This window comes from Thermobia domestica, chromosome 14 (genome assembly GCF_964235325.1).
Source record: "Thermobia domestica chromosome 14, izTheDome1.hap1.1, whole genome shotgun sequence".
Classification (NCBI taxonomy): Eukaryota; Metazoa; Arthropoda; class Insecta; order Zygentoma; family Lepismatidae; genus Thermobia; species Thermobia domestica.
The window spans coordinates 198,022,523-198,047,802 of NC_137467.1; positions in this window are offsets into that span (position 1 = coordinate 198,022,523).

Sequence of the window (25,280 nt, forward strand, 5' to 3'; positions counted from 1 at the left end):
ATGTAATTCATGGCCTTCCAGAACGTTTGAAGAAGGCCTCAATGCTGAAGGGGACTATTTGTGATCTTCCAGGTACATCTTATGTGACATATCTATGTTAGAATGTGGTGGGTGAAAAACGGCAGAACTTTCTTGGTTACCTTTAGGCTACATAAAATGTAGTAGCTACATCATAAGCAATAAGATAATGGGAAACTTATCCAGATTTTGGTAATGGGCCAACCGTATCAAAATATTAACTATAGCTTAGATTCGTTGTTTCTGTCCAGTAGTCAACACACTATTTGTTTCTATTATCATTCTTACCCATTTGATATTAATGGACATTTAGACTACCTTCTCACATCTAGGAAAACCATTTTCTCCTGTCACATCTAGAAGTGTATTCTTGTGCTATTTTCTCTACTTTCCGATGGTTCGCTGTTAACTATAAAATATGCTGTATTCTATTAGCAGTGATACAGATGCTTCTAGCAATGATAAACATATTTCCAATACTTATAAACATGTTACTTTAACATATTTTTGAAAGTGTGGGAGGGGGATAACTTCATACACTTCACACTGTTTTCATTGTCATAACAATACAGCAAAGGCAACAAAAATGTTCATTGATAATTTAATTGGGTTTTCACTATTCCTCAGAATCATTCCGCCTTATGCAGAGTCGTTTTGAGGAATGATTAGCGTCATATTAAAGGCCTGACTACTACAGGAACCTTATTTTAGTTGCAAAAAAACCACGTTGCATTTAATTCTATCGCCTGCAGAAATTTGTTCTTTATAAATATGTCTTTTAGTGGAAAGTATTGAGCCTTACCTGTAAATTTCCCACAATGTAGTGCACCAAAAGTGAACGTGCACGGGTTGGTTTTCTGTCTTTATTACAGTTCAATGCTAAAGGGGAGCAGTAATCGAGAACTTTGCTCTTAGAAGACAAGCAAAACGTTCTTGCATGCTATGTTTACGAACACAAACTTATTTTACAGGTTTTTTTTATAATAATACAAGAATGCCATCCATCAAAAGTGTGAAAAAGAGTAGGGGGCATTACTCGAGCAGACGGTTCTACCAAATTTTGATTCCTTTCTTACCTTTTTTAGGTTAGGTTAAAGTTTTGTATTTCTTTCAGCACTATAATGAGGAGCTCTTTCACTACTTGCAGATTAACTTTAGAGAGGTTCAATTTAATTAATTTAGAATTTTTAGAAGATAAAAGGATTTTAATAACGGGCTAGAAGAAGAAGAACAAGAAAATATTTTAAATTAATTTAAATTATAAGTAGTTTATGTAGAAAAAGAAGATATAAATACAAAATTAATTAGTTCTTAAAAAGCCAGATCGAGATATGCAGATAACGTAGGAGGTAGTACTTAATGTGTTGTCGAACTCCATTCTTGAAGAAATTCTGCAATGGGGTAGGGAAGTTAGCTTGGTTTGATTGAGGTGTGGAGATTCTATTTGGTGTGGAAAAAATGTACATGCCTTGAAGATTATATATTTAGTGTTGTTGATACAATAATAACAAACTTTATAATTGTATCTTGGTGTGATACAGCAAAATAAAGCTCAAGAACTGATAATTAGAGTCATAAAATTAAATAGGTTTGCTCGTTTCGAGAAAACTGGAACTTTCTGGAAGAGCGGGTGAGACTATTCCATATTTAATTTTAACTCTTCTTCCATTCTGTTTCTGTGCATTACAAGAATTTCACTTTGTTCGTTGTTTGCATATTGTTTTAGTGTTAATAATATTTGTGTTAGTGTATAAGTTTATGTTTACAAGTTACATAATGGAAATGTATAGATACGGTATCAATCTATAAAGTTAAAGAAAATGGATGAACCAAACGAAGAGAGTAAAGAGAGAACTCATCTCTCAGAAATCATGGAAATAGAAAATAATATTTCACTAAGTACGGAAACCAACATAGATAATAATATAGTTAATCCAAGTGTAAACAATACAAATATAGCATCGACTTCGATGAATATTAACCGTAAAAGTGTTTACATCACGAACAATAATACCTACCAATTAGAAAAGGTAAAATATAAGTCGCATCATATAGCACCGTATTATGTCTTTTTAGAATCAACGAAAGATGACATTGGTAAAAAACATATTATGAGTATTAGTAGAAAATTATTCCTAGCAGAAATACCAGGTATTGAGAAATTAGATAATATAGGTAGAAACCTTCTTAAAGTACAATTTAGATCAGGGGAAGAAGCTAATATTTTTTTAGAACATGAAATACTCAAACAAAATGATTGGGACGCTTACATACCTTACCATGTTATTTACTCTACAGGAGTTATAAAGGGAGTAGATCCAGAAATAGAAATTGGAGATCTGCTAAATGACATCAAATGTGATGTATCAGTAACTTCTGCACGCAGAATATATAGAAAAACAGACCAATCAGAATTACAACCGACATCAACAATAATTCTTACTTTTGATTCACAAACACTTCCTGCTGAAATTAAACTATACTACATCAAAAGAACAGTTTATACCTACATACCGACAATACGTCAATGTGTAAATGGATGTAATAAATTTGGGCATAGACGGACTAGTTGCCGTCTAAAAAAGTCCACCTGCATTAAATGTGGAGGTACTCATTCACCAGAAATATGCAATAATCCCTTGCACTGTGTCAATTGTGGTAATGAACATGCAGCTAATAACCCTCAATGTCCAGAACGCATTCGTCAACAGAAAATAATGGAATTAATGGCTAGAGAGAAATTATCTTTTAATGAGGCCAACTTAATGTTAGGCAAGAAAAGCATTAATGATCCTATCACAACACAACTAATAGGCAGAAATTCAACTAGAGGTAGCCAAATTCAATCTAATAATAATTTCATATCACCTACTAAAACCTATGCCTCAGCGGTATTATTTGAGAATATGCCCCCACTAGTTACTCCTCATTTAGAGAGTTCGGATATTCCTCCGGAAAAAGGAAGACGTAGTCAGATTGACAACACATTCAATAGATCAGACGCCAATTCATTTTCAAGATTATTTCTTTCAGACTCCAACTCGCGTAAAAACTCTCAGAAAAGTTCATCTTTTCAATCAAGTAACAGTAAAAACGTATATTCATATCCAAAGCTTGATTTGGCAGAATCATTTCAGAATTCAAATATTATAAAAGACAGTCATTTCAAACGAAAATCTATAGGATATACTCAAAAGCAAAAACAAATATCCATGGAGAAAGACTCCTACCAATCAGAAACAAATGAGAGGTTGATCCCTAGGTCAAATCATTCAATAAATCAGTTACAATCGAATCAAAATAAGCAGTTTACATCATCACAAAATACTAAGTTGGATCAACGTTCAAAGGAACGATTCAATCCAAACAACATCAAGATTATGGAAGCAATAAAAAAATGCTTAATGCCTTTTTTCACAAATGCTCTGGATAATAGCCCAAATCCTCAACTAGAAACAATTTTATCAAATATTCAATCATGCCTTCAATAGATTCTTCTATGGGTAAAATCGCATATAAACGTTTCACCATACTTCAATGGAATATTCAGAGTATATATGGAAAATTATATTATTTGCAATTTTTAATAAATACATTTTCACCGGATATAATATTCCTTCAGGAGACATGGTTAAATTTTAGGATACCTTTAAAATTGAAAGAATATGATTGCATCAATCAAATAAGACACGATGGTTACGGAGGAATTTCTATTTGCATTAAAAGAAATATTAAGTATCAATCTTTTTTGATAGATTTCAGTCATGTTCATCCTCACATTCAAACTCTAGGAATAACAGTTCAGAATATTAAACTGCTTAATTTATATATTCCTCCAAAAATTCAAACAAATCAAAAATTTTGGGATGAATTATTAAATTCGAATCATAATATAGATTATATCATAGGAGATTACAATGCCAACTCAAAATTATGGGGAGCTAACAAAAATGATAAATCTGGCAATGATTTGCTAAAATCTTTAACTAATTCGAACTACATCTATCTCAATGATGGCTCTCCTACTAGAATCAGTATAAATTCTTATAGTGCACCGGATTTAACACTAACTAAATATTCTTATTATATTGAAACAGATTGGTGTACTTATCACCATCCTTGCAACAGTGATCATTTACCGATCATATTTAAAACACATTACATCAAAAATTTGGATTTATCTTCACAACAAATAACTAAAAACTTTAATTCCAAATTACAACATGTACAAACAAATATCAATTTGAATGAATATCAAGAATTAATAGAAAGAAAAATATCAAATTTATCATCACCTTAGGATATCTTTAAAATTATAAAGAGTACAGCAACGGAATTAAATAAACAAATAAATAAAAATAAAGAGAATACAGGTATACACAAAGTACATAATAAGAAAAAACCCATATGGTGGAACCAAATATGCCAGAAATATGCCAATGCTAGTCATCTAGCTTATAAGAACTTCCTAAATAATAGGAATAGAACAACATTTCTTGAATATCAACAAAAGAAGGCTCAACTAAGGAAAACTATCAATCAAAATAAAAGATATTGTTGGCAATCTTTTTGTGATTCCCTATCTGATCGTACTTCGACACATAAAATCTGGACATTCTCGAAAAAATTTCAAAATTATCATTCAAAACAAGAATTATCTTTACATTTACAAGATTTAGATTGGCTAGAATTATTCCATCAAAAACTTACTCCATGCTCAGTAAATAATAATCGTTTTGGATTAACAAAATTTCTATTTAGTAATAATTCTTCAGACTTAAACTCAGAATTTAATATGAAAGAATTACAATTAGTGCTTAATAACATCCACAGGAATACTACTTCTGGGATTGACGGAATTGGGTACAAACACTATAAAAATTTGCCACAAAAAGGACAACAATTATTGCTAAAATACTATAATAAAATATGGAATACAGGTAATATTCCACCAGAATGGAAAAAGATATTAATTATACCTATTCCTAAATTACAAACGACTACATATACAGCAGATAATCTTCGACCAACATCGCTACTTCCATGCGCCTATAAAATCTTTAAAAATTTAATTTTAAATAGATTAAATTGGTTTCTAGAATATTATCAAATTTTCCCATACAATATAACTGGCTTTAGAAAGAATCAATCTACATATGATGCATTAGCTTTAATTACGTCAGATATCTATAAAGCTTTCATTACCAGAAGGTCAATGTTAACAATTTCATTTGACATAAAAGGAGCGTATGACAATGTAATTTTGGATATTCTAATGGAAAAAATGGCAAACCTCAAAATTCCAGGAAAAATAATTCGTATAATTCATAATTCTCTCATTAATAGAAAAGTCTTCATCAAACTAAATAACACTTACTCGGAACCTAGAGAAACTTCTTTAGGTTTATTGCAAGGCAGCAAATTAAGTCCAGTGTTATTCAACATATATGTACTTGATTTAATAAAACATAATTGGAAGGATAGTAAAATAATATCATTTGCTGATGACGTAATTTTATATAATCTCAGTTCTTCAATAGACAATGGAATAAACACACTAGAATTCAATATTACATACTTGGTCTCATGGATGAAAAACAATGGTTTTGATCTGAACTGGAGTAAAACCAAATTTATTATATTTACTAGAAAAAGACATAATGTACAAAAGGAAATATCATATAATAATATAAAATTAAAGTCAGAACCTTATATCAAATACTTAGGCATGTATTTAGACAGAAAGCTAAATTGGAATCAACATATTTCTCAGCTAATAAGAAATATAGAAAAACAATCGCAATTATTTAGATGCCTTTCAGCAAAAAAATGGGGGATTAACCCAATAACAGTATTATCAATAATGAAGCAAACTTGTCAAGCAAAACTATTATATGGGAGTATTTTCCTTCATAACAACACTAAAATAAATAATAAAATGGATCAAATAGTATACAACATAGCAAAAATCATCTTCTCACAACCTTCATATTGCCCAAAATTGGCGATAATAAATGAATCTAAATATACTACTTTTTCAATAGAAACTTCCAAGATATCAGATAAATTTATTATAAAAAGCTTCAGTAAATCAAAATCATCTCTTATGGCTAACTTACAAAAAATTAATATGAAATTAAGAAAAACTAATACGCCTTACAAGAACAACAAACCATGGATTTTAACTTCATACATTAAATTACAAAAATATGAACAGATAATTCATAAGATACCATCAATCCCATGTTATGCATGGAAATATTCAATAAATTTGGTACAAATCAAATCGATAATCCCACCGTATGGCACTTTTAAGAATGTGGGAGTACAAAATAGTATTTACCAAAATATTTGGCAATATTATATAGAGAAATATGGTAAAGAATATTCATTAATTTATACAGATGCTTCAAAATTTGAAAATATGAATGTAGGTGCAGCTGTTTACGTTGAAGAAAGAGAGAACACTCAAAAGTTTCAACTTCCAAAATATCTGACAATCTTTGATGGAGAAGCATTTGCCATACGACAAGCTTTATTATATATTAAAAAAAATCAGATACGCAAAGCATTAATATGCACAGACTCATTAAGTGTAATCAATGCTCTAGGTAATACTCACTGGAACTCTAAAGTTTCATGGATTATTCTCAATATAAAATATCTTTATTCATCTTTGACCAAAGAAAACTACTCAATACGTTTTTTATTTATGAGGGCTCATGTAAACATAAAAAATAGCAATACAATAGACCTAGCTGCTAAGAAATCATGTACAGAAGGAATCATAATATCACTAAAAATCAACCATCAAAATTTAAATTCGGAACTAAAAAACATAGTAAAAAAGGAAATTCAAAGGTACAAGAATCAACAGACAAATTTGCCAGGAAAGCTTTATTGGAGTATATATTATAACAGAGATAAAAATTTCCATCAAATTCTACAATCTTGGACAAGAAGAGAAGTTATTATATACTATAGATTATTATTTGGTACTGCGTTGACTCCATATAAATTATACCAAATTAAAAAAAAGGAAACTTACCACTGCTGGTGCGATAAAGGGATTGGAACTATGAACCATATATTATTTGAATGTGAATTGTACCAAAATATAAGAAAAAACTTATATGAACTTTTGATCAAAGTGCATGAAAATACTCCACTTTCATATAAATTTATATTGGCATCTCATAATTGGAATTCAATAAAACTGATTATAAAATTCCTGATGGAAACTGGTATCAACTTATAAAAAAAAAAAAAAAAAAAAATCATATCTTACTATCAACTATACAGCCATAAGAATACAGGAATCAACAATTATTTATGAAAATTAACATCATTACCCGAGAAGAAGAATTATGTTATAGGAAAAATAATAATAATAATAATACATATCAAAAAAAAAATTAAATTCAATGAAACTATATTATGATCAAGGTAAATGTAACCAACACATCTGATAGTAAATCTCAAGTTAAATTTGGACAAGGGCAATTTGGAAAATAAATAAATAAAATAAAAACCTAATATAACAACATAAACAATATAGCTTCAAAAGAAAAAATCATTCAACTGTAATAAGGAAGACATGTATTGGCTGAACAAACAAATTACATACATTTATAGCATACTAGCTTATAATAGCTGATGCTGATAAGGATCACCGATAATGGTGAAGAAGAAAGAAGAAGAAAAGCCAGATCGAAGTGAAAATTTTGATAAGTATTGACTAAATTGCATTATCTACGTTATAAGTGCAAGCTAAAAGAGTTATTGGCGACAAGCAAGCTTATATTTTGTATTAATTGTGAAATTGACGAATTTAGAATTATGAAGAAAAGCATGAAAATAAAATCCATGTCCAGGTAAAAAGTTTTTGTGGGCTTAGGCCCTTCTCTCGTTAGATACATATAATTATTATCATGCACTGAACCAAGTTATAATTTCATATCTACATTGTTGTTGTATATGCACCATATCAAGCAACTTAACCTAAATGAAACAAATTTGTATATATTACACCGTCCGTAATGTACTAATTACAGCCAAGTTGATTAACCTATCTTGAAAATAATTATAATTAGCTTTTTATGAAGTTTAATCACATATCCATACCCATTATTTAACTTTGTTATGTTATAGACCAGGTTTACATATTTACTTGATGACTCAAGATTTGTTTACCTGTATTAAAATGAAACTGGTTTTGGAGAAGTCAACTTTAAATGAATACAATATGATATTATAAAATATAATGTATGAAGATATATAATATAATAATGAAAGTATTATTTGTGTGAAGGATATTTCTATAAAATAGAAGGACTGTATTGAATAGGTCTGGTTAGTATAATGCTGATTGAATTATAACCGGTATAAACCTCCTATTGTGAGGTAAATAATTCATTATCTGTGTAAGATGGGATGTTATTTAGTGTACTACAAAGCAGTAATTCAGACCTAAGAAGCAATGACTATTGTGGCTTCTGATGATGATGATTGACGGGAGAAATAGATTAAGTACTATTAAGATCAGTGTTGGGCAAATTTCAATTGAATTAACAATTAACAATTAATCTGTAAATTTAACTGTTAATTGCAATTAACAATTGAAATAAGTAATGGTTAATTGTTAATTGCAGTTGGCCATTGAAAAAGGAGAATCAATTGCAATTGATCAATTGATTGAAAGTAATTGCAGTCGAAAGTAATTGCAATTGAATTCTGTAATTCAATTGCAATTGAAATTAATCGGCAATTGATCCAATTGCAATTGATTTCCACAGCAATTACTTTCAATTGATTGATCAATTGCAATTGATTTTCACTGATTAATTTTCAACACTGTAGTTCAGAGAGGGCGTGGGGCAATGAAAACTTTAGCCACGACCAATTGACTCACCACCCGTCGTGACCCACGACCCACCGTGACCCACTCTGACCCACCACCCATCATAAACCACTCTAACCCACTGTGACCCACAGACCCACCAAAACCCATTGTCATCAACTCTGACCCATGATTCACGCCCTCTTCTCTACTGACTAAAGAGTTTAAACTTGTAATAAAACAAGCCTATAAAATTATCAGTCATCGGAGTTTGAATTTCTACGATCAATCGCTCAAGCACCGCACTAATACAATAACGGCGGATCTGACCTTTCTAATATAAATAAAATAGAGTCTGTTCGTGTGTCTGTCTGTCTATCTTTGTGCGACCTGTGGACGAGACGAGTGGACCGAAACGTTTCAAAATTTGGTCACGGGTAGCTTGGTCTAGGCCCCAGAACAAGACGAAGAGTTTTTTATAAATTCCTTACTAGGGTGTCTCCAGGAGACGTTTACCGGGACCGGCCTGGGGACCAGAAAAGTCGACCGAGAGTTACCAAATTTTGGTCAATGATACCTTGGTCTAGGTCCCACACCAAGGCAAAGCGTTTTCAACAAAATTCGAACCAGGGGTCTCAGGGGGGCGTTTACCGGGACATGTAAAAGTAGAACGATATCAGTGTCGATTTCATAGTTTTCGCGGTCGCTGAGATCAATGGTGAAACTCCGATCGCATTAACTTCCAAATTCACCGTATTCGGCTGCGGGCCGTGGGACAACGGGGGCGGGAATACCGAAACGTAAAGTAATCCAAAATGACCGATATTAGTGTCAAATCCATGGTTTTCGCGGTTGCTGATATCAATGGCGACACTACCATTAGCGATGACTTTCAAATTCATCCACCGTTGTATGCGGGCCGGGAGTCACCGGGGGTGGGGAATTGCGAGACGTAAAAATAATGGAAAGTGACCGATATTAGTGTCAAATCCATAGTTTTCGCTGTCGCTGAGATGAATGGTGATACGTCCACAGGCGTTGACTTCCAAATACAGCCCCCATCGTCTGTGGGCCAGAGGCATTGTTTTTTTCAAAATTGGAACCAGAGGATTATAGGGACTTTTACCGGCATATGTAAAAAGTAGTAGAAAATGGCAGATGTTAGTGTCACATTCATAGTTTTCGCGGTATTGGTTGGGGGCTGGTGGGGCCAGAGATTTTTTCACAATACGAACCAAGGGGGTCTGAGGGGTGGTTCACCGGGACATGTAAAAGTAGTAGAATTTGTGTCGAATCCATATTTATTGGGGTTGCTCAGACGTATAGTGACACCCCCGATAGTGTATACGTTCAATTTCAGCCCCCATCGGCCTTCCCAATGAAAACACATGTACGTTGTTGGATATATATTCACACAAAATATATCCAATTTTAGAAATGTTTTTAATTGTTCTCCCGTTGTTCAGTTCGTTTACATTGATATTTTATCTGATCCATGCGAAGAACCGGCATAACAGCTAGTACGAAATGGTAAAGTGTTTGTTATGGAACAAATTACAATGAGTTCAATTATATAGATAATAATTATAATTAATAATTATTTCCTTGTTGAATTATAGATACTTTTCAGTGGAAAACTGAATAAAATTTAAAAGTCCCAAATCAACGTAAAGTAGACCAACGTAAAAGAAAAATGTATACAATTTTCCATATAATTAAGCTTAGAAACTTAAATGGAAATTTAGCTGAATTACATGGAATTTTTTGTGTCGTTTTGTGCGCCTATTTCCTCGTTTTCTGCGTCACCGGAAATGGGTCAATGTTATCCTACAAATATGGCGGAACAAGTTAATGCTGTTCCGTCAGGAACGATTTCGAGGTCGTTTCCTTCACATCATCTTGTGCGTGTTTTCTACCGTTTTGTAAGCCTATTTCCACGTTTTGTGAATCAATGGTAGTGGGTCAAAATGGGCATTCAAAGTGGGAAGAAAAATGATCAACTCTTCCACCAGTATCGGATTTCAAGGTCGCTTTTTCGCATTGTTTAGTGCATGTTTTTACCGTTTCTGCGCATATTTTCACGTTTTGTAGGCCAACGAAAGTGGGTCAAAGACGACCTACCAATATGGCAGAAAAAGACATATCCATTCCACTTTCAAGGTCCATTTTGACCCTCTCCTACTGATGCACAAAGCGACACAAATCATGCATAAAAATGTGAAGAAAACGACCTCGACATTCGATGGTGACGGAACAGCATTATGTTATTCCGCTATACTTGTAGGCCCTTTTGACCCATTTTCGTTGTCGCACTAAAGTGGAAATAGGAGCACAAAACAGTACAAAGCAGGCACTATACGATGCGAAAGAAACGACCTCCAAATTCGATAGTGGCGGAACAATGGCTTTATTTCCTCACATATTGATGGACCATTTTGACGCATTTCTGGTGATGCTCAAAACGTGGAAGTAGGCGAACAGAACGGTACAAAATACACACTAAACGATGCGAAAGAACCAACCCCGAAATTCGATAGTGGCGGAACAGTGAGCCATTTAACTCCCACTTTAAAGCCCCGTTTAACTCACCTCGGGTGATGCACAAGACGAGAAATAGGCGCAGAAAACTTTAAAAAAAGGAGCACTAAACGATGCGAAAGTAACGATCTAGAAATTCGATAGTGTCGGAACAGTGGGTCATTTTCGTCACACTTTGAAGGCTCATCTTGACACACTTCTGGTGACGAACAAAACGTGGAAATAGGGGCTCAAAACGTAACAAAACAGGCACTAGTCAATGCGAAAGGAAGGACCTCGAAATTCGGTAGTGGCGGAGGAGTGAGTCATTTTCGTCACACTTTGGAAGCCCATTTTGACACACTTCTGCTGACGGAGAAAACGTACAAAACAGGCACTAAACGATGCGAAAGAACCAACCCTGAAATTCGATAGTGGCAGAACCGTGAGCCATTTAACTCCCACTTTAAAGGCCTGTTTAATTAACTTCCGGTGACGCACAAGACGAGGAAGTAGGTACAGAAAGCTTTTTTAAAAATAGGCACTAAACGATGCGAAAGAAATGATCTAGAAATTCGATAGTGTCGGAAAAATGGGTCATTTTGGTCACACTTTGGAGGCCCATTTTCACACACTTCTGGTGACGCGCAAAACGTGGAAATAAGGGCACGAAACGGCACGAAACATTCACTAGTCGATGCGAAAGGAAGGACCACGAAATTTGGTAGTGGCGGAGCAGTGGGTCATTTTCGTCGCACATTCGAGGCCCATTTTGACCGTCTTCCAGTGGCGCACAAAACGTCGAAATAGGCGCACAAAAGTGTACGCGATGTGAAATTAACGACCTCAAAATTCCATAGTAGCGGAACTCTTGGTCATTTTCGTCCCATCTTCGAAGCCCATTTTGACCCACTTCTGGTGACGCACAAAACGTGGAAGTGGGGGCATGAAACAGCACGAAAATTCAGTAGTCGAGTAGTCGATGCAAAAGGAAGGACCTCGACATTCGGTAGTGGCGGAGAAGTGGGTCATTTTCGTCCCACCTTCGAGGCCATTTTGACCGTCTTCCAGTGACGCACAAAACGAAAGGAAGAACCTCAAAATTTGGTAGTGGCGGAGCAGTGGGTCAATTTCGTCCCACCTTTGAGGCCCATTTTGACCGTCTTCCAGTGACGCAGAAAACGTCGAAATAGACGCACAAAAGGGTAAGCGGTGTGAAATTAACGACCTCGAGATTTAATAGTGGCGGAACTCTTGGTCATTTTCGTTCCACCTTGGGGACTCATTTTAACCCACTTCCCATGACGCACAAAACGGAAGTAGACGCACAAAACGGCACAAAACGATGTGAAGAAAACGACTCGAAATTCATTGGTGGCGGAAGAGCAATAATTTGTTCCGCATATTTGTAGGCCCATTTTGACCCACTTCCGGTGATGCACAAAATGTGGGAATAGGCGCACAAAGCGACACAAAACACGCACAAAAGATGCAAAACAAAGTACCTCGAAATTCGTTGGTAGTGGAACAAGTTAATGACGCCGTGAGCACCAATATAAGTATATACTGTAGTTCTTACCAGGGGGCGCGGTGGGTCAGTGGTAGAGCGTTCACCTCCGGTGCTTGAGGTCCCTGGTTCGATCCCAGCTCGCGCAGTTTGGACTTTGTGGTGGACAAACACCGTGCTCGTGGATTTTCTCGGGGTTCTCCCGTTTCCTCCCACTTTCTTCATTTCATTCATTTCCCATCATAACCGTCTCCTTTAGCCTAACCGGCATAAGCGTGGGACGTAAAACTAATTATTTCAGATCATTTTTTTGTAGTTCTTACCATCAAGGCTGAGAACTGCACGGTCCAATTTTTTAGCCAAAGTAGAAGCCCAACCGGAATAGTGATGATGTCAACCGGCCCGACTCGGTTCAACTTGAGCTGGCTTGGTTGGGATTACCCATCGACTGGGCTCAATTGAGCCAATGGCTTGAACCGGCTCGGTAAAGACGAGTTATCGACTCGGCTCGATTGGAGCCAATGGCTCGAACCAGCTCCGTTGAAACGAGTCCATAGGCTGGGTTCGAGTTAGCTTAACTAAGCCAATGGCTCGAACCGGCTCGGTTGTGGTAAGCAATCAGCTCGGTTCGGTCCGCCTCGTGTGAGCCTTCGGCTCGAGCTGGCTCGGTTGGATGAGCTGTTGGCTCGGCTCACTTCTCGGTTCGGCTCGATAAGTGAATGAGCTGTGAGCGAGCCGCTTGAGTCGTTGACAACCCTAAACCCGGGTCGAGCAGTTTTAAACATGTTTGGCTGGAGTCCCATAACTTCTAACAATTTTTGGCTCGAGCCCGAATACTTGCTCCTCCTGAACTCAAACCAAGAACCTCATGACCGATGTCCTTGCCTCCTGAAGATTTCTTGACTACCGAGATCGACAGTTAACTAATTTTTAGTATTCCGATACAAACCGCCTATATTCCATGTTTATACACGTACACGGTGTTATAATAATAATTAGTTATAGTAGTAGTAGTAGTAGTATCATTCATAATTATATTGTCTATGTAGGATACTTGAAGATAGTAGTACTTGGAACTACACAAAGGATTTAGCTCGAATTGGCTCGACTCGACTGGAAACTCGATCCGAATTCGAGTCGAGTTGGGGGAAATTTTTCGAGCCGAGATCTCGAGTCGAACTCAAAGATGTCTGCTTCGAGTCGAGTCGAGTTTTAAAGAAAACTCGCTCGAACTCGCTCGTGCTCATTCCTATTGTATGCATGACGGGCATATAGAGTTCTTTCGAGGGGGATAGAACCATAGACATATATTTTAAAAATACTTAGTTTCACGGTTTTCTCCCCAGGCGGGGAAAGGGATGGTAGGTATCCAGCATTTCTTATAAGTACCTTATTTGAAATATGTAAAACAGTAACAAGTAGACAATACAATATACACACATCATCTTATCTTGAGTTTTAATTGCTGATTTCAATTGCAATTAACAATTACAATTAACAATTACAAGTTTCAATTGTCAATTGCAATTAACAATTGAATGTTTCAATTGCACCCTTTGCAATTGACAATTAACAATTAAAAGTTTCAATTGCCTGGTGACCAATTAACAATTAACAATTGACGAAAATTTAATTGCAAATTTTATGATTGAATTCAATTGCAATTGAAATTAATTGTCAATTACAAATTGAAATCAATTGCAATTGATTTTCAAAGCAATTACTTTCAATTAATTGATCAATTGCAATTGATTTCAATTGATTTTGCCCAACACTGATTAAGATATGACAGTATCATATATGTATACAAAAAAATCATGCCTTATAAAATATATTATAATAGAATTCGATTTCGTTATTTATTTCTTTAATTTATTTATTTATTTATTTATTTATTTAGTCTTATTTTACATGGCGAAGTTAAGGCTAATTATGCCTTATCTCCCACTTGACCATGCAATGATCATAATTAGTTATACAATAATAATAATAAAATATGTATAAAATATATAAAACACTCCCAATCACACACACACACACACACATACACACATGCAACACATCACCTGCGCACATGGATTATAACAAGTAACTACATAATATAGTCACATTTATTTAGTGAAGAAAAAAGAACAAATAAAAATCAGCATTTATTCAGATATTAGTAAGCCTTGATAGGAGGATCTGCTCAACCGACTTCTTAAATAGATTGATTGTCCGAGATTGCCTTGTGTTGGATGGGAGGTCATTCCACGCACGGATAGTAGATGCAAAGAACGCATTTGAGTAGAATTTTGATGAATGTAGTGGAAGGGAAAGGAGTTTATTTACACCTGATCTTGTATTGTGATCGTGGTGAGCATTTAGTGGTTGCAAGCGTTGAAATAAGTAGGAAGGTTGTTCAAACCGCAAAACCTTAAAGAGAAGTGTGAGTCGATGCAAATAACGCCTATCGGCAAGTTTCAAAAGGCCCAGCTTTCTGTAATATGTAGTTAAATGATTTGATCGTTTGAGATTATAAGCAAACCGTATACAGGCATTTTGGATACGTTGCAAACGATACGCTAATTCTTCATTTAAGTCTGATAGAGCTACATCACAATATTCAAGGTGAGGAAATATTAGAGATTTTACAAGTAGTAGCTTTGTTTCAGTGGGTAGAATTTTCTTTAATCTAGTGAGTGAATGCAAAGACCAGAACGCTTTCTTACATACAGCGTTAATGTGAGGTTTCCAGTCAAGAAATTGATCTATTATTACTCCGAGATTTGTAACAGTTTCAGAAAATGGAATAATAGTTCCATTTATCTGTACTGTTGGTATATTCGAACGGTGCATTTGTATCAGTCGTTTAGAGGAGACGCAAATGCACTTCGATTTAAGTGGATTTATGGTTAACCCATTTTCTTTTGACCACAAGTAAATGCGATGCAAGTCGTCATTCATTTGTTGAATTGAAGTTTTCAAGTTTTCGGGTAAACTTGAGATATAGATTTGAAAATCATCTGCGTATAAGTGATACTTGCAGTATTGTAAGACAGAAGGAAGGTCGTTAATGTACAGACAGAATAGGAGAGGGCCAAGGACGCTTCCTTGAGGGACGCCGTGAGTGAGATTCCGTAGTGCAGAAGAAGTATCGGCTACGGTTACAAATTGCTTCCGTCCCTGTAAATAATTTTTAACCCATTTTATAGCACCATTGGAGAAGTTAAATTTCGTCGCCAATTTATGGAAGAGAATCTTACGTATAATTGATTGAAAAGCTTTAGAGAAATCTAGTAGAGCAAGAACAGTTACTTGCTTTGTCTAATGTCGTCAGTGACGTAAGTAACAGCTGTAGCATTACTGTGGTGCTTTCTGAAGCGTGATTGAAGCGGATCAAAAAAAATGTATTTCATTAGATGGGTTCGAATTTGATCACTAACAATGTATTCTAATGCCTTTGAAAGAGCAGGTAAAATACTAATTGGCCGAAAATCATTAATACTTGTGATATTACTTGTTTTGGGGAACGCTAGGACTTCAGCTGTTTTCCAAGCAGATGGAAAAGTGCCGCTCATAAGAGAACGGTTGAAAATATTAGTGATGGGATTTAGTATAAAAGGCAAATTTTTTTAAATAAATTCAATACTAATTTGGTCAGCTCCAGTAGCATTTGATTTTATTCTATTGATGGCCTTCATGACTGTTAGAGGACTAACACATTCAAAAGAAAAAACGTTTTCTGTACATTCTGGACTCTCATCATATGTAATTTTAGAATTTGCATTACTTAAAAACTTAATGTCACAAACATTGTTATTAAGATCATCTGCAGTAAATTTATTGTTAGCCATATTTTGTTTCCTACTGCTCTTGATCCCTAATATATTTAACTTTTTCCACAAAATTTTCGAGTTACCAGTGCTGTTCGCTAGGTTCGAGGCAAATTCCATTTTGGCTTTCCTAATTAGGTGTGTACATCTATTTCGAAAGATTTATAAAACAATTATTTTCAACTACATATAGCTTTTCTTAATTACGATTGTTTTTTCATGTCCCACGCGTTGTGATCTTTTCAACGTAATGATGACCTTCATAACCTCAACACTTACTTGGTACCTTTTGAGAAGTTTTCACAATCAGATATATGATGGCGACCCCGAAAATAAATAAAATGAAACCCAAACACAAAGTAGCTACTTCCAGCCATGATAGGAAGCTAATCATAAAGTTGAAATGCAGGTACATTTCAATTTTAATACGCTGTACACTGACAGTACTTACTTATATTCACACTCTAATTTCTTCAGCAATAATGTTTCACATTGTAATTTATCTATAAATTTTACATTTGGTATAACTGTCTGCTCGAGTGAACCAGTGTGAGGTTAACTTTACAATGCTCGCTCCAGTTGATATACTCACTCAGATATAAGACATTACAGTCTATTAATTTTATGGAAATGGATCAAAACTTCTCTAACCTTAAGCTAACCCGTCCCTATACTTATCTTACTCTACTCTAACCTACCCTACTCTGTTATACGTTTTTAAAGCGCCCTACTTATCGATGCGTAAATGAGGCAGATTTTGTAAAGTTTACCCAAAATACGCATCCTGAAATAATGTCCTGAACATTGTGATTCACCTTCTGACAGAGATTCCAAAGAGAATTCCTACATCCTTTCCACCATTACTCACTAACCACTATAAAACGTTATTTTCACATAACTTTATTTAATATAACAGGTGTTATTAGAGGATGGTCACAATGTTCATTCGATCGTTTATCTTCTTCTCTGGTAACGGTGTAATAAACGCAATCTCACAATTCTCTTCATTACATCTTAGAGTAACGCCTGTAGAGTTAGCCAGAGTCCTCTGACGCTTAATTCCGACTTTATATCACAGGGAACACTATTTATACACAAAACATTATTAACTAAACATTATACAAACGGTTTCTGTTCGGGTTCGATCGATTTCTTTCGGATTTTAATGAACATTTCAACGTAACGACGTGTGATTCATAAAATTTTATACGTCACCGTAGATGCAAAAGCGTGACACACAAAATAGTCTTAGATTATCGTGCCTCTTAAGTCTAGATTGTTACGTTCAAACTTTACTACATGGTGTTTAAATGTAACAAAGTTACATCAATTTTTTTCAGCAAAGCATATTTATATATTACATTCCATTTTACATATATTTCTTCTACGGTTACGTCTATTTATAAGTAACACATGTGAATGAACACCACAATTTTTCTAAGCGCCAAAACGAGCCTCAAAAAGTAAATTTTATAACGTGTTTTCTACTGACTTTTTTTGGTTTATATTCTTGTAAAGTAGCGTCAATTACATAATCTTTTTCCATTCCACCATGGAAAAAGAGAGTTTCATGGTACTAGGGGGCCTGTATGCACAAATCGAGACATGGCAAGTAAAAAGTAGATTTGGCAAGAGTGGAGAGAGGGTTTGTATTCTTTATAGCGGTCCATGTTCTTTGTGAACTTTTTCCAGGCAATTAATGTTATTGGATTTTATATATATATATATATATATATATATATATATATATATATATATATATATATATATATATATATATATATATATATATAAATATATATATATATATATATATATATATATATATATATATATATATATATATATATATATATATATATATATTACTCTTTTAAAGTGGTGGTGAAGGGAAAACAGTCTATACAGCACTAACTTAATTTCTTAGAAACGCCAAACTATCGGCCACTGATGAAAGTAGTGGCTAGGAAATGTTATTGTTTCCCTATGTACACTTCTTGTCAAATCATTTATTTCGACAGTGTTTGTGAAATCAAATTCTACAACAACATAGACAGAGGCGGTCCAAGGCCTAGACAATGACATGCTTGACATGATGTGGATTGAATTCGATATTCTTCAAGGCATTTACAAAGATGTTATTGTCACAGACAAAAAAAGCTCGGAAGCTTATATAGGTATTGTAATGGTTGTAAGATGTTAAAAACAAATGCATTTAAAATTGTTTGACTTGTTGCTAAGTTTCACTAATAGTGGAACTTTTTATTTACATTTTCTTAATTTTGTTATGCTATTCATTATCGTGCAAAATTAGGAAAAGAATTTATGTAAATGGTTATAGATTTAAGGTTTTGTTTTTATGGAAGATAAAGATACGAACCCCTTCTCAAAGTTTCCTATAAGTTGACTCTTATATGATTTATTTACTTATGAAACTTACGAAAGTTAGAGGACTTCTAATACTTGATAAAACATGTTTTAAGCTTTAGTCATGTAAGCTTGTTCAGCTTTTGTACAAATTCATGAGATACGTTTTATGAATGCTATGGACTTCAACTACTAGAACCTACATAAAAAGGCTTGTTTATATTTCTGTGCGTAAAACAAATTCAACATATGTGAAATGTATTTGTTGGTATTTCACGTTATAAGAATGGGTCAGCGGTTCTCAACCTAAATTTTATCATAACCTCCGTTTTATCACATCCTCTTGCCAGGGACTCCGTTATAATTTCTGGTTCGTAATAAGTAGAGATCGGATGTTTATGTATTAAAAATCTTGAAAATAGGCAAGCAAAGAGCACTTAAGTTTAAAAAAATAAGCAGTAAAATAGGTGCTAAAATGTAACTTGAAATAATGAAGGTAAATACTCAATATAATTAAAAAATAAATTCAAGTCATACATAATGTTCAAAGGGTATAGAAACATATTTGTTTGTTAATATCTTATTTAACTGTATATATAGAAACGAACCTTGACACATATTCCATGTATATTCGGTTAATAATTCTATACAGCACTTTGTCACTACCCGTAACAGTCCAAATTTTTATACAGTTTATCAATACACACAGCAGTCCAAAGTTTTACAGCAATTTATCAGCGCATATAACAGTCCAAAGTTTTACAGCATATTATCACTACAAACAACACTTATATTTCTCGGAAGAGGCAGAATCCTTCCTTGAAACACTAAATTATATATTTTAAGAAAAATGCATAGAATAGGCAACATAAGGCACTAAAGCAATTATTTAGATAAGAATGTGCGAAGTAGGCAAAATAGGCAAAATAAAATTGGTTTAAATTGAAACTATAGCCCCCCATATAAAATTGTCAGGGCGGGTAAAGTAGCTATCGGCACTTTTCTCACCTGTATATACCTGACACCTATTGCAAGGCCAATCAGTTGCGTTAGTTGTCACTGTAGTTGTAGACGACAAAGAGGCCAGAAACAATTGTCGCTCTGCCTCTATGAAGAAAAATGTTTCCATCTATTGTTGATCTAAGGATAAGTATTAGTTTAACAATGATTTTCTTCCAACTATATAGAACTTGATAACTATATAATATTTTTATTATTAAGTGTAATGCTTATTAATAAATTTTATATTATTTAGTAGGTCTAGTGTTTAAATTTTGTTGTTCGGAGCGAAAAAAATAAAGGTACAGTATGTCGTGCAATCGGGTAAAGTGGTCAGAAGCAAAGTCGGGTAAAGTGACCATCACACTGTGCCTGTGGTTACTTTGCCCGAAGCCTCCAATTAATCAAATAATGCTAAATTATAGCAATATATAGAGTAAGGATATATATAGGGTAAGGAGAAAAGCGGATAATATATAGAGTAGGATACGCGGAGTGTAACAAAATTTACATAGGAGAAACAAAGAAGAAGATGGAAGAAAGGATAAAACAACACAAGGATGATGTAAGATTGAAAAGGGATAACCAGGCGATATATAAATATCAGAAAGAGACAAACCATAGGATAGGGTGGAAGGAGCAGAGGTCATAGAAGTAGAGAACAGAATTTTGGTGAGAAAATGGAAGGAAGCCAGGGAGATTATGAAGGCAGGAGACAAGGTGATGGATTGGAATGCAGGATTCTCGATAAATAAAGAGTGGGAGAAGATTCTACTTAAAGAAGAAGAAATGAAAAGGAAGAAAGAAAGAGAACAAACTAATATGAAACATAAGGATAATTAAAGGTAGAATATATCCAGCGAAAAAAAGTAAACTTTTAATTGGACACGTGTGCAGCTAAAAACTGAAAGTGGAAACCACACAATTGTTACTTTTTAATGAAGGGGCGGAGCCTAATTAAATGTTTATCTCCAGAGAGTATATAAGAGGTGACCAATTCCCAAACAGCCAGAAGGAGTGGAAGTCTAATGAAGACACAGTTATTGTGTTGAAACTGTTACGTGATTGTGTATTTTGTTACATATTATCACATAGCCTTGCTCAGTGTATTATTGTGTTTAAGTACAAAATGAAAACAAGGCCTAATAGAATATTGCTAAATTATGTAACAAATTAGGCTTACTATTTTAATATTGAAACAGCAGTTCACCTATATATAGCTACTTGCAATGCTACGAACGCTCATATAGAGTTAGGTCTATATTCTTTATTGAAATAATATAAAAGTTATTAAGATATTTTGTTCTGTTAACAAACAAATGCATTTGACTATTTTGAAAGTTGGGGTTTCCTTAGCTTCGATTTGAATTCTCTGTATTCAGTATTGGCTAACTTTCTTAAGATTACAGGTAACCTATTATAATAACAGTTTCTGGCAGTTTTTCAGATTGGGTGGACTCTTAATGAATAAGTATTGGATATAAAGATTCACTTTAAGCCCCTAAATTAACAAGTCAATTCTCACAGCGGATCATGGCACCGCGAATGATATCCCGCGAAAACTTTTTCCTACATAAGCTATAGGCCTTCTGCTCTACAATGATTTTGTTGCATTGGGAACTATTATGCCTAACTATTTTTAAAAAGCAAACTAATTAGACCTATAGAGTACAGTAGTGTAGCGACAAGCGTTTCGAATATGGGTCCAGGTTCTTTAAAGGAAAATACAAGTTTTTTTTTTTTTCCTTCTGCATCTCACCCATCCATTTGATTACGATGAACGTCGCAAACGTTGAAGGTTAAGGTAGGCTTGATGTTAAAATAACTAACGTAATGGGACGATACAAAGTAGGTCTCATTGTAGGCTTGTGGCTGGGCTATTTTATTTTAGGCTATATTTTTCATATTTTATACGCGAATTTTTCGTGATTGTGACCTAAAAGGACATTTCAATATCGACTTAAGTTTAGATCTTTAGTAGGGCTATTTGATCAATTGTTTTCATTTTTCTTACATAATATTCTTTCGTAAATTTTCTTCCAATTTTCTGCAAATAAAACTGTAGGCCTATGTTATAGGTCTATAAGTTCTTTCTTTATTGACTTGCTAAAGCCAGACATTGTGGGGAAGCATGTCCAGTTTGCTCAATTAGTTCGGGTAAGTGGATATTTTGTATGACTTGCAATTATCAATAATGACTCCATAAAGCTTCCTCAAAGCAGGTTCATTTAAATATCTTAAAACTTAAGGACATTATAAAACTTTTACCTACTTGATAGCATGTTTCTATAGGACTGAAAACATTAAGAATTCTTTGTGATGGCCACTTTACCCACCTTTGCCCAGTATTTTTAAGTACTAAATATACCTATACCTATATTTGAGTATTGTTGTTTCAAATAGGGTTTCAAATATTAAAAATCACTGTAATAAAATGTAAAATATAGGTGAAAATTTTGCCTTGGTCCGCCCGTGCGGTTGAGGTAAGTTTCGAAAGGGGTGCACGCATTTTATCTTAACATATTTTAACGCCAAATTCCAAGCTACCGACTTCGAATATCATTTACAAATCTTTTGTCCTGTATATTTTTATCTATAGATAATTTTGGAGTCCTCCAATAATATTTCAAACAGCCACCTAACCTAAGTAATATGTGCAACTACTTATAGGCAAAAATAGACAATTGAAGCTACTACGGATGTTCTTAATATTCCGCACTTTTCAAGAACTGGTACACACATAGTTTACTGTATTCAACACTGCGTGACAGAAGTAACTATACCAGCAATTACTACCTTCTGTACTTCACCTTATATACATGGTGTAAATCTCATTAAACTTCCTTAATCGAAACATTCTAAAAAAATCTTTGAGTTTTACGTCCCACGGTTATGCCGGTTAGGTTAAAGGAGACGGTGATGATGAGTAATGAATGAAATGGTGGAATGAAGAAAGTGGGAGGAAACGGAAGAACCCCGAGAAAACCCACGCACACGGTGTTTGTCCACCACAAAGCTCACTTGGCGGGGGCTGGGATCGAACCCGGGACCCCAAGCACCAGAGGTGAATGCTCTACCACTGAATGCTCTACTTGCTGCTATTTATCGTAGAATCGCATCTGTAAAGCTATGTCGATTTTATCACTAAAATTGCTTTAATTTGGAAATTGATTTAAAAGTCACAGTATGAGCTGTAATAAAAATGGTCCATCAACAAGGACAAACATCCGCTTCGGAGTAAAATGGCAAACACTAATAATTGTAAGAAATAACGGGTTGTAGTGGTGCTGCCAGACATATATAATTTGTTATAAATATCTTAAAAATTGTATCAAAGTATTATAAATGCTCAAACTAAAATTATTTAAAAATTAAAATCTAAAAAAAAAAAAAAAAAAAAAAGTTAGAGCTTTACACTCATACTTATCTGTCCGGCAGTCATCTTGATCCCTCACTTCAGTTATTCTGAAAACACGACAATGGTAAACCAGTTTTCTGCGCTAAATACTTTCATAGATCATAGACTAAATACTTTCTAAACGTACTCTTCACGCGCACAGTATATGTTATGTTTTTAACTGCTACTACATATGTATTTTCGAACATTTTTATACGAGTATTGCACTTTGAAATGTGACTATAAATTACAATGTGACCACTTCTGCACGTGCACAAATCCAGTACATTTTTTTTTTTTTTTTTTTTGAAAAGTACGACTTTTAAAAGACGTGCATACAATCTTGGGTGGTAGCTTGGGATTGCGCTGTTGTAAAAGATTTAACGAATCATATCGCAGTAGGTAGGTCATGAAATGTCGTACTTTTAATAAAATCTTAAAATTGTTAATTAGAGAGACACATATTGATAAGATCAGGGGCGGATCCAGGGGGGGCGATCGGGGCGATCGCCCCCTCCACCCAGAAGAGAAAACTTTCTTATTTTATATATATAAATAAAACCCATCCCAAAGTTTGGAGCCCTTAAAAGTAGCAGTATGACAACCCACCGCCCCCCCCCAGAAGTCGGTCTTGGATCCGCCCCTGGTTAAGATCATAATAGATTACGTTAGAGCTTATTGTTCCTTTCAGCAACGAACCTATATAAGAGCAAACTTATAAATTAAAGTTGAATCATAACAAAATCAGCTCCCATCAGGAGTCGAACCTATGTTTCCAGCCGCGTACTACACTGATTAAAATACAAAGAGGTTTTATTTTCTGATGGAATACGTTATATTCTTGAAGTGTAACTTTATCACTAAATCACTTCTCACAATTGACGAGATTATTGGGTTAGTCCAAAACTGCTTAGTTTACTGAATTTCATGTTCGCTATTACTGTCCTCTAATAACTAAACTATCCCAACTATGCCCAGCACTTTTTTCTCAGGGAAAATATTTTTTATCATTATCGCCTATGACTAAGCATGATTTGTTCTTTAGCCCCTCTAGTTGTGGATTTAAAAGCAAAATGTTTCACTGTCTTATGAATATCTCTTAGATAATCTTGGGGACACTATGCACAATTTAGTATAGTAAATTATTACGAAGGACCACGGTAGCTCATTGGTAGAGCGCTCACCTTTGATGTGTCATATCATGGTTCGATCTCAGCTCACATCAAGCCAGTCTTTGCGGAGGACAAACACCGTGCTCGAGGATTTCACCGAGACACTACTGTTTCCTTCTAGATACTCTTCATCACATCATTTCATTCGTTGCCTTCATTGCCACAGCAGCATTGGGGTGACGTTAAACAAATAATAATAATTTTTAGGTTAACATACTAGAGTTATGCTCTTTAGGTTAAACGAGGCAGATGATTAACGAAAGCGTATGATTGCGAAATTATTGATTTGTGCTATCCCACCGTGAATCGAACCGAGGACCACGTGCACAAAAGGCGCATCCACTAGTAATTAGAAATAAGTTTTACGACCCACGCTTACATCGGTTAGGATAAGGAGACGATGATGATGAGAAATAAATGAAATGGTAAAATGAAGAAAGTGGGAGGGAAAGTGAGAACCCGGAGAAAACCCACCCTCATGGTGTTTGTCCACCACAAAGTTCACTGGCGCAATCTGGGATCACCAGAGGTGAACGCTCTACCACTGAGCCAGCTCGGTTTCATGATAGTCACTAGACCAGCATGGAGTGCTAAGAAGAAGAAAGCATTAGGTAGGTGATATAAGACATATCAAACTTTCCAAACACTT